The 9500-nt window shown below is 47.1% G+C and overlaps 1 pseudogene across 1 annotated transcript; it reads right to left on the reverse strand.

Annotated features, from left to right (window-relative positions):
- Positions 1-1051: 1051 nt before the first annotated feature.
- LOC310783755 (solute carrier family 2, facilitated glucose transporter member 1-like) lies at positions 1052-9065 on the reverse strand (annotated as a pseudogene). The gene is made up of 7 exons: positions 8993-9065; positions 7535-7723; positions 6856-7031; positions 6255-6359; positions 5801-5902; positions 4959-5147; positions 1052-1180 (listed from the first exon to the last, which is right to left on the reverse strand). The product of its transcript is annotated as a solute carrier family 2, facilitated glucose transporter member 1-like (transcript).
- Between the last annotated feature and the right edge of the window lie 435 nt (positions 9066-9500).

The following is a 9500-nucleotide window of genomic DNA, read 5'->3' on the forward strand; positions in this document are numbered from 1 at the left end:
AAAAGAACTGACACTGGAAATGTGGAATGTATATCTAAGCAAAATACATTTTAGACTCTTAAATAAACTTATTACAGCTGATTGATATAATTTATTTGAGGCAGATCTGAGGTAGTCTAGCTCAACTTCAAAGTGAACACAGGCTAATTTTTTGTTAACCAAATCGTGATGAATAGCTCTCTATAAACAGTCTTGTGTCTACATGAGACCAGGTGTGGCTCAAACAAAAACCTGGTGGACACTGGCCTTCGAGGACTGGAACTGACGATCACGGCACAAAGCATCAATGTTTCCAAAGGCCTATGATTGGTGTGGAAATAAGACTTCTTGGACTTCAAACTCCGCCCATAGGAAACAGTGACATCGTCAGTGCATACAATACACCTATTTTTACAATCCATCAAAAAGATTTAAATGTAAAATGCCACTGTATCCATATGACAGAGCAAGGACACATTGCTGTACGCGGGTGTATGTGTGTTAAAGCCCCAATATGTAACTTGATGCTGAGCAGCACCAACAGCTGCCTCTGCTACCACAAGTGGTAATTACAGATGCTAATAATTACTACACTTGCACATTTCTACGTTCAGATATCAGCCTGACTGTTTCTGCTTGTACTCTCTACTCCTACTTTCTGCAGTTTTTAAACTGATTCGATGCAAAGAAAGTAGCTCCAAATATCCCCAAATGTTGTTTCAATAAAACAAGTCACGCTAAAATCACACTTTCACTTCCTATACGTTCTTCACAATAAAGCCTCCTGTTAGTTTGCTAGCGGAAAGCTTTTATTGTGATGGAGCCGCAGCAGGAAATGGATTTACATGCCGCCAACTTTCATGCTCTGGGACGGAGCCTCAAAGTTACATGGCGCAGTAACAGGCGTTCAGGGTGCAGAGTGGGAATGATAGAGGTGCCATTGTCCCTATTAGAAGTCAGTGTAGCATCAACATGATTTAAAAGCTGGTAAAACAAAAGTGACATAGCGGAGCTTTAAAGTGAGGAGTCGGCTCTTGTGAGGGTGTTGAACTCCTCAGGGGCAGAGTACTTGTCACAGACCGACCGCCTGACGGAAGCCCGCTGAGATGTCGTCGAAGGTGCGCCCCCTGGTCTCTGGCCCCTTGAAGTAGGTGAAGACGAAGAAGCCCAGCAGCAGGACGGTGAACAAGATGAACAGTTTCTACAGGCAAGGTCACAGGCAAAGGACAACCACTGTTACACCTTTGGGTAGGGCTGGGCAATATATCAATATGATATCAATATTGTGATATGAAACTCGATATTGTCTTAGATTTGGGATATTATCATTTCAATCATGAGAGACTCTTAATATAATTTTAACAAACTTTATTGAATCAGAATAGTATGGCGTATGACTCCATGATGTGACGCTCCTCTTGCTTATGAGAGAGGGCGTCGGTGCTGTAAGAGATATGACTCCATGATGTGACGCTCCTCTTGCTTATGAGAGAGGGCGTCGGTGCTGTAAGAGATATGACTCCATGATGTGACGCTCCTCTTGCTTATGAGAGAGGGCGTCGGTGCTGTAAGAGATAGGACATCCCCCCTGAGGGGATCTGTTTCCAACGGGAGTCATAACATTGGTGGTGATCTGGGGGAGGTGGTGGGATGAAGCTTCTTGCCTGGAGATGCTGGATGGATGCGTGATGCTGACACAAGGTGAGTGATGACTGCACGAGTGTGATTTAAGCTGTGGTGATGGGGGCCTTATATAGTACTGGGAGAAGGGCATTTATGATGTCATAACTGACGTCATTTGGGCAACTGACGTCACGCTGCAAAGGTGACGTCATAGAGAAGGTGACGTCGGAGATGGTGACGTCATTTAGTGACGTCATTTGGGCTGAGGGTTATGACAGCATGGGGTGCTCTATTAATGCCTTATTTGGTCTTCCATGATTGAACTTCAGTCTGCGACTACACTTCAATCATGAGAGACTCTTAATATAATTTTAACAAACTTTATTGAATCAGAATAGTATGGCGTATGACTCCATGATGTGACGCTCCTCTTGCTTATGAGAGAGGGCGTCGGTGCTGTAAGAGATAGGACATCCCCCCAAAGGAATTTAAAGTTATTTCAGGAACAGGGAGAGTGAAAACGGGGGTCATCATCCCCCAAAGGAATTTAAAGTTATTTCAGGAACTGGGAGAGTGAAAACGGGGGTCATGGAGCTCGCCTGGGGTATGCTTTTAGTCAGGTCGTGGGCTGACGGGGGAAAATTTATGCATGTCGGGAGATGAGGGGCTGACCGGGGTTTTTTAAGGCAAAGCGGGGATGCAAGGGAGTGGATGTGGATAGCCCGGGCATGGGCACATCGATGAGAAAAGGAGAGTTTGATCACCACCAACGAAGTGCTTGCTGCCTCTTTAGTCATGGAAGAAGGGATCTCTGGGCTGATAGTATGGCGTCTTGCTCTGGTCGAATGTAGGATGCATAGGCGGTTGAGGACCAGCGCCCCAGTTGTTGAAGGGAGGCGGAGGACACCCCCTGCGTGGCTGCTGATGTGGCTGCTCCGATCCTGAAGGAGTGGCTGGAATAGTTCTCCGCAGGGATGTTGCATTTCTGGAGTGTGGTCTTGAAGTGGAGGATGAACCAGGATCTCGTCATGTGATGATGGGGAGAGATGAGGAAAAGGGGGGCCGAGGGACTAGTTGGGGGCCTGACTTTAAGGTATCGAATCATGGCCGAGAAGGGGCAGAAGGGAGATTGGATGCGAGCAATGATTATAGGGCAAGCTCCGCCTACTTTGGTATGTTTCAGGGAGATGCTATAGTGGTCGGGGTGGAATTTTAAATCGGAGAGAGTTATGTCGCGTGAGGGTTGAAACGTGGCGGGGGATGTAAACTCGCTGATTCTGAGGAACCCATAAAAGGCCAGGGAAAATACGCACTCTAAGAGGCTGTCTAAGAAGGTGGAGTGAATGCCTTGTCTGAGGCTGGTTAACATGTGCCGTAATATGGGGAGAGTAATGGGACGCCGGGAGTCGGGGGCCGACGGAAAAGCTTTTGAAATGCCTTTTAATAGTAGTTTAACAACTGGATTTGTAAATAGACTGGGAAAAGCCGGGTCGAGGCCCCTGGCGTAAAATTGGATGCCTGCCACTAGGCTGCGGATGTAAGGAGGGCGGAGGTGGCGGACATCTACGCAGAAAGAAATGAAGGCGCATACTGTGGGAATTAGAACGGGGTGAACGGGCTGGTTGACGGAGAGGCAGAACATGGCAAACATTCGCCAAGCCGCGTCGTAAGCTTTGATGGTGGAACTGGCCAGTCCTTGCCTAATGTAGGACTGGGCCGAGTGGAGAAAAGGGGTGAGGTGGGGATTGCTCTCTATGAGAGCGTGAGGGCGGAAAAGGAGGGGTGAGGTGTCGGAGTCGAGTCTGCTTCGGGGTAGAGTCTGCGGAACGCCTGGAAATTGAAACGGGAGAGGTGATCAGCGATTATGTTAATATGCCCGGGGATGTGCCTGGCGACCATGATAAAATTATGGGTGACGGAAAGCCAGGTTAGGCGCCTAACAAAAGGCATAATGGCCGGGGAAGATGATCGCCCTTTATTGATGATGGCGACTACTGCAGCATTATCGCATTTGACTGCTATCCTTTTACGTGCCCAGAAGCGCCCCCATATGTGACAGGCAGCCACTATCGGGTATATTTCGTATAGAGCGGAGGACTGATCCAAGCCGGCAAACTGCTGCGGCCAAGTGCCAGCGAACCAGTGGCCTTGGTAGACCCCCCCGAAAGGGGATGATGACCCCCGTTTTCACTCTCCCTGTTCCTGAAATAACTTTAAATTCCTTTGGGGGGATGTCCTATCTCTTACAGCACCGACGCCCTCTCTCATAAGCAAGAGGAGCGTCACATCATGGAGTCATACGCCATACTATTCTGATTCAATAAAGTTTGTTAAAATTATATTAAGAGTCTCTCATGATTGAAGTGTAGTCGCAGACTGAAGTTCAATCATGGAAGACCAAATAAGGCATTAATAGAGCACCCCATGCTGTCATAACCCTCAGCCCAAATGACGTCACTAAATGACGTCACCATCTCCGACGTCACCTTCTCTATGACGTCACCTTTGCAGCGTGACGTCAGTTGCCCAAATGACGTCAGTTATGACATCATAAATGCCCTTCTCCCAGTACTATATAAGGCCCCCATCACCACAGCTTAAATCACACTCGTGCAGTCATCACTCACCTTGTGTCAGCATCACGCATCCATCCAGCATGGCGTATGACTCCATGATGTGACGCTCCTCTTGCTTATGAGAGAGGGCGTCGGTGCTGTAAGAGATAGGACATCCCCCCTGAGGGGATCTGTTTCCAACGGGAGTCATAACATTGGTGGTGATCTGGGGGAGGTGGTGGGATGAAGCTTCTTGCCTGGAGATGCTGGATGGATGCGTGATGCTGACACAAGGTGAGTGATGACTGCACGAGTGTGATTTAAGCTGTGGTGATGGGGGCCTTATATAGTACTGGGAGAAGGGCATTTATGATGTCATAACTGACGTCATTTGGGCAACTGACGTCACGCTGCAAAGGTGACGTCATAGAGAAGGTGACGTCGGAGATGGTGACGTCATTTAGTGACGTCATTTGGGCTGAGGGTTATGACAGCATGGGGTGCTCTATTAATGCCTTATTTGGTCTTCCATGATTGAACTTCAGTCTGCGACTACACATATGGTGATATGGCATAAATGTTGTCTTCCTCATTTTAAAAGCTGCATTACAGCAAAGTGTTGTAACCATTGTTCTAGCTGTTCTATTATTGGCCGTTACCCACTTAGTCATTCTAATATCATTATATCCACAAAACAAGTTAGAGTACATGAGAATTAGAGTTGCAGTCCACCTGGTTATGATCAAATATATAAAAAATATACATATATTTCAGACTTGACCCTGGCTTGCGCCTCCTTACCTCAATGCCCACTGTGAAGTTGGCAGAGCAGTTGGAGAAGCCAGCGAGTGCGATGGCTGCCGGCCGCGGGCCCTGGCTGAAGAGCTCGGCTACGATGAACCAGGGGATGGGGCCGGGGCCGATTTCAAAGAAGGCTATGAAGCAGAAGATGGCTACGATGCTGACGTAGGACATCCAACTGAACTGGTCCTGAGGAGGGCAGAAACAACAGTGATGCCTTCAGCCACTTGATATGAAGGGCTTGATTCAAATCAAAGTAGTTTGTCTTATCGATAATTACATCCTTTAAAGCAGAGGTGTCCAAACTTTTTTTTGAATGGGGGACAGATTAGATCATGTGAAAATGCCGGGGGGCCAGGTGCTTCTCACATCATATGGGTTATAAATAAAATAAAATAAAAAATCACATACAAATGTACTCTTTAAAGATTGTGTTTACCATCTGAAAACATTAGTTCTGCCTGTGCTGTTCCTACTTGGTGCTTGTTGTACAAACTGTATGATAGTGCTGTCATTGTTAGGTGAAGGGAGAAAATGCTAATTGAACTTGCTTGATTAACCAATACTGTGTGGAGGAGGAGCCACATAGAGTATATTTTGAGAGACCAGACGAGGGCCACTTAAAATCTGTCCGCGGGCCGCAATTGGCCCCCGGGCCGGACTTTGGACATGCCTGATCTAAAGTGTTTGTAATTTGGAAAGTATATATACTAGCCCTCTGAGGGGAAATTCATGCTATATCATCTATTAGAGATTCACACGACACCAGCACAGTGTGACTTAATTTGATGCATATTTTGGCACATAATGCTGTCGTCTTACCTCCACTGTCACACACTTACCAACAATGCCAAGGCAACGGTCATGAGGACTGCTGACCCAGCCATTCCTAATAGACCAATGAGCTGGAGGGACCTCCTGCCTGCACGCTCCACCACAAACAACTGGACACACAGAGAGGGAGAAATTAGCATTTTAAAATGGAGAAGTGAAATGTATTTTATACCTCAAATGTTAACATCTTCTTTTTTTTGCCATGTTTTTAGCCGGGGGGGTTCCTATCTGGAGGAAACCACAGGGGAGCACAGGGAGAACATGCAAACTCCACACAGAAAGGCCCTTTTGATGAGCCCACCTGGGCAGTAGGCACTGAGGACATGGGGATGGGGACACATCCTCAGTGCCCACAGCATCCCAGGCGGGAATTGAACCCAGGACCTTCTTGCTGTGAGGCGACAGCGCTACCACTGCACCACCGTGCCCCTTAAATGTCAACATCTTCCTCCTTGGACTTACAGAAACCACAGTGAAGGCGGTGTTGACCACGCCGAGCCCGATGGCGGCATAGACAGGCTGAGACACTCCTGCTCACTCAAAGATCCCAGTGGAGTAGTAGATGACCTACAGCCGACCACAGAGACAACTTGTTTAGTTTCAGAACAAAACTGAAAGACTCAAACACGTTCTTTTGATTGTGTACATTGTCTGGCTCTCATTCATCTGGCATTGAAGTAAGATGTAACAGTTTCCAACCCTAGAGAGGCCATTTACACCTGGCATTAACATGCGTTTTCTGTCATCAGATTGCAATCTGGGTTGATTGCAGATTGCAATCTGATCACCTAAAATGGGTGTCCTCTCAATCCGCATACAGTTGCTGTATCCAGATTGAGAGGACACATTGCATTTACACTTGTGTTCAATGCGTACACAATGCGTCCCTGACCACCTCCGGAGGTGGTTTGGCCGATCAGATTGCAATCCGTCTTCAATGTGTCTTGGGGGGCGTTTACACCTGTACTTTCAAGTGGCCAAGTACAATCTGATTGCAATCTGATGACAGAAAACGCATGTTAATGCCAGGTGTAAATGGCCTCTCTTTGTCCCTTTGACTTACAGCGTTGATTCCAGACAGCTGCTGCGAGAGCTGCAGCATGATAGTGATGAAGATGGGCTGGTGGTAGAGAGGGGGGAGCGGAACAACTCAGGGGATGGTCACCTTCTTCTCCCTCATCATCTGCTGGCTCTCCTCCTTCATCTCCTGTATGGCTGCACTCACCTGCTTCACTAAGACTGGGAGCAGGGAAAAAAAAGCAAAAAACAAACAGGATTTCAACTTGGTCATAATCATAATGCCATAACACAAGAACCAGCTGCTCAGGTAGAACAGCAAAGGGTGAATTTCTTAACACAGGTGCAAAACAGTTATTGGTTGGTTGGTTCTCCTTCTGTTTGTGGGCTCACAATTACCTGTCCAATGTTCATGTGGTGTGTCCAAGTTGGTGGTCCTGTATCACCTGGACTGGGTAGTTGTTTATTAGTTTGTTAGCCTGTTAGCTTGTTTTATTCTGGATTGGGCTTCTAAATGTGTTTTTCCTCGGATTTTGGCACAAGGGATAGTAACATCTTGTCCTGTGTATTAATTAATAGTATTGATAATCTCAGATATGTATGAAAAACACAAAAATAATACACAGAATTAAATTAAACTTCCTGATATTCCTGTTCAATTGCAATTCTGTCTCCAGTAGAACCCCCCCACAAGTCCAATTCCTCAGTTTAATTGATGAGTTCACCCCTGCATGCTGACCTCATCTCTCCATCCTCTGAGGCAGCTCTCAGTGAGGCTTCTTGTCTCACAGTCTGCAGCACAGCATCCACAGCCTCTGAAAGATGGGCCGAACACCAAACTGCAAACTGGGGAGGAATCCAACCCACTTGTTGTCCGGCGACCTCAAAGCGACAACAGCTGGCACGACAGGAGCCTGTGGAGACGGGCAGACGCTAATCTTGTGACACTTACTCCTGTGTCTGTTTTATCTGTCTTGCTTTATGTGGTCGTGCTACAACACTCATTGGTACAAATTATATGTTCGATTTGATTGAACTGTAAAATGCATAATGAATGATCGGTGCATGAACAGCATCTACCAGATAAATGAGATGATATATATGAGAAATTACCTTTGCTTATGCAACCGAGCGTTTTGGGTTCTTTATATATAGTTTATATGATGAAATAATGAGTCAGCGACCGCTTGTTGTTGGGAGCTGCTGCCACTTCTTTACTTGGTCAGGGGCGAGAGATAGAGAGAGAGTGAACACACTGTTCACTTCCGTTTCCGGACATCAAAATAAAACCTTCAAATCAATAGTTTACATACCTCCCCTCCTCCAAAAAGAAACGTCCCCGTTTCAAATAAAATACAGTACAACAAACTTCCACATGCCTCCCACAATGCACAACCACACCATACTCAACAAGGACAGCTTCTCCACCAATACGCTATAGAACACAGGGCTTTTTACCTTACGAACCTGCCAACCAACGCTAATGGACCATCTCAGACAATGTCAAGACATAGTGTTACGGTTCATAGGGAAAACACGGTAGAAGTGGCTCCAGGGCACCGATGTATGGAGGCAGACTGCTGCTGTCCTCTTCCGCTCTATTGCACAACCATAACCACACAGTCTCAGTACAGTATGACACACTATTCAGCTGATCTACAGATGCAACTGAGAACGATAGCAGACTTTACACACTATACAGGGTGCGACTACAGCGAGACAGAAAAAACCATCAGCGTCACAGTCCTCAGAATGACACACTCCGTTGTGGCTCCCCAACACCAACAGTCCCAGTGTCTCCAGTGAGCAGCGACTCCCCATCCTACGACCTCGTACTACCGCGAGCCGAGGGAGTATGAAGAGGTGATCGGACGCTGCTTCCATTTGAAGAACCACCAGGCATGTGCAGTGTCCCCAGGACTCCAGACAGAAATCCACACAAAGTCTCTTTACCATCTCACAGTGAAACATGCTCATTACAGAAAAATAAAACAAAAGTCAAACAACATGGCAAAACAACATAACACTCCCAGAACAGTTCAGAACTTAGGGCACGTCCACCCTCATATCAGTCCATGGCGACCCAGCTGAACTCCCAGAACACCATGCTCTCCGGCCCGCAGCTCCAGAGGACCTCCATCCATGCGCTCCTCCAGGGTCTGCACCCGTGCTCCTTCACCTACCAGCTCCCTCATCTCCACCGGACAGCGCTGCCTCGCCGACCACTCGCTGCGCCGTCGCCTGCTCCTCCATCATTCTCCAATGCTTTTCCCCATAGCTCTCCACGCTGGGGACTCTGTCTCAACACTTAAGTCACTTTTCCCAGTCTTATCATCATAATCAAAAGAATAGCTCTTGACAAATTTTTCATTCATGTCTTGATTGAGCACTAGACTCGGGGCTTTGTCCTTCTCCTTAGCTTTGTGCTTGTGCTTCACTTTATGCTTTTTCAACACCTTGCCGTCTACGTCCGTTTTGGAGACCGTGCTGTCTGCGTTGGAGTTTTTGTAGACATCAGAATTCTTCTTGTCTATTGTGTTGCTGTGGACATTGTTGGTTTTCTTCTTGTTCTCCTGCGCTTTCTTCTTCACCTGTTTGACGGACTCTACACTGGAGTCAGCAGAGGAGTAGTCAGACTCACTGGACGGGCTTGTTCGGACTGAATCGGAGAGAGAACTGACGTCCGACCAG

This window comes from Poromitra crassiceps (genome assembly GCF_964638095.1).
Source record: "Poromitra crassiceps genome assembly, chromosome: 10".
NCBI lineage: Eukaryota > Metazoa > Chordata > Actinopteri > Beryciformes > Melamphaidae > Poromitra > Poromitra crassiceps.